Source organism: Schistocerca gregaria, unplaced genomic scaffold, assembly GCF_023897955.1.
Source record: "Schistocerca gregaria isolate iqSchGreg1 unplaced genomic scaffold, iqSchGreg1.2 ptg001282l, whole genome shotgun sequence".
NCBI classification, from domain to species: Eukaryota; Metazoa; Arthropoda; class Insecta; order Orthoptera; family Acrididae; genus Schistocerca; species Schistocerca gregaria.
The window spans coordinates 15,001-17,500 of NW_026062594.1; positions in this window are offsets into that span (position 1 = coordinate 15,001).

Here is a 2,500-nt window from a genome sequence, read left to right on the forward strand (position 1 = left end):
TAACTGTGGCTGTACCAGATTATCGCTTAACCTAACTGTGGCTGTACCAGATTATCGCTTAACCTAACTGTGGCTGTACCAGATTATCGCTTAACCTAACTGTGGCTGTACCAGATTATCGCTTAACCTAACTGTGGCTGTACCAGATTATCGCTTAACCTAACTGTGGCTGTACCAGATTATCGCTTAACCTAACTGTGGCTGTACCAGATTATCGCTTAACCTAACTGTGGCTGTACCAGATTATCGCTTAACCTAACTGTGGCTGTACCAGATTATCGCTTAACCTAACTGTGGCTGTACCAGATTATCGCTTAACCTAACTGTGGCTGTACCAGATTATCGCTTAACCTAACTGTGGCTGTACCAGATTATCGCTTAACCTAACTGTGGCTGTACCAGATTATCGCTTAACCTAACTGTGGCTGTACCAGATTATCGCTTAACCTAACTGTGGTTGTACCAGATTATCCCTTAACCTAACTCAATTTGTCCCTTAACCTAACTCAATTTGTCCCTTAACCTAACTCAATTTGTCCCTTAACCTAACTCAATTTGTCCCTTAACCTAACTCAATTTGTCCCTTAACCTAACTCAATTTGTCCCTTAACCTAACTCAATTTGTCCCTTAACCTAACTCAATTTGTCCCTTAACCTAACTCAATTTGTCCCTTAACCTAACTCAATTTGTCCCTTAACCTAACTCAATTTGTCCCTTAACCTAACTCAATTTGTCCCTTAACCTAACTCAATTTGTCCCTTAACCTAACTCAATTTGTCCCTTAACCTAACTCAATTTGTCCCTTAACCTAACTCAATTTGTCCCTTAACCTAACTCAATTTGTCCCTTAACCTAACCCACGTTGTCCCTTAACCTAACCCACGTTGTCCCTTAACCTAACCCACGTTGTCCCTTAACCTAACCCACGTTGTCCCTTAACCTAACCCACGTTGTCCCTTAACCTAACCCACGTTGTCCCTTAACCTAACCCACGTTGTCCCTTAACCTAACCCACGTTGTCCCTTAACGTAACCCACGTTGTCCCTTAACGTAACCCACGTTGTCCCTTAACGTAACCCACGTTGTCCCTTAACCTAACCCACGTTGTCCCTTAACCTAACCCACGTTGTCCCTTAACCTAACCCACGTTGTCCCTTAACCTAACCCACGTTGTCCCTTAACCTAACCCACGTTGTCCCTTAACCTAACCCACGTTGTCCCTTAACCTAACCCACGTTGTCCCTTAACCTAACCCACGTTGTCCCTTAACCTAACCCACGTTGTCCCTTAACCTAACCCACGTTGTCCCTTAACCTAACCCACGTTGTCCCTTAACCTAACCCACGTTGTCCCTTAACCTAACCCACGTTGTCCCTTAACCTAACCCACGTTGTCCCTTAACCTAACCCACGTTGTCCCTTAACCTAACCCACGTTGTCCCTTAACGTAACCCACGTTGTCCCTTAACGTAACCCACGTTGTCCCTTAACGTAACCCACGTTGTCCCTTAACGTAACCCACGTTGTCCCTTAACGTAACCCACGTTGTCCCTTAACCTAACCCACGTTGTCCCTTAACCTAACCCACGTTGTCCCTTAACCTAACCCACGTTGTCCCTTAACCTAACCCACGTTGTCCCTTAACCTAACCCACGTTGTCCCTTAACCTAACCCACGTTGTCCCTTAACCTAACCCACGTTGTCCCTTAACCTAACCCACGTTGTCCCTTAACCTAACCCACGTTGTCCCTTAACCTAACCCACGTTGTCCCTTAACCTAACCCACGTTGTCCCTTAACCTAACCCACGTTGTCCCTTAACCTAACCCACGTTGTCCCTTAACCTAACCCACGTTGTCCCTTAACCTAACCCACGTTGTCCCTTAACCTAACCCACGTTGTCCCTTAACCTAACCCACGTTGTCCCTTAACCTAACCCACGTTGTCCCTTAACCTAACCCACGTTGTCCCTTAACCTAACCCACGTTGTCCCTTAACCTAACCCACGTTGTCCCTTAACCTAACCCACGTTGTCCCTTAACCTAACCCACGTTGTCCCTTTGCCTAACATAGTTCACTGCTCGGAATCTCTGGTGTCGTTGTTATCCTCATGTAGATGTCTTGCGAGTGTTGCTTACTTTCCACATATTCCCGCTATCCACTGTCAATTGTACTGCAATAGGACTATATCGCCCCCCCCCCCCCCTCTGCCCCTCTCTTTGTGTCTCCGTCCTCTCAAGCTGGTCGGTCTGGCGTTTGAGTGTTAAATGAGCCTCGCAGCTGTTCAGTTGCGTTCAGATGTCGACGCCCTCAGTGTACGTCGTGGTATGGTCTGTGTCCATTGTCCGCTGATGTCGTACGCGTAACCCACACGCTGTACCGATCATCGGTAGTTACGTACAGAGTGAAGTAGTGTGATACGTGTGACCGTACGCTGGCTGTGCCCAACGGTGTCGAATCTCAATTTCCATATGTTGTGCTCGATGCTACTTGTCTCGTCT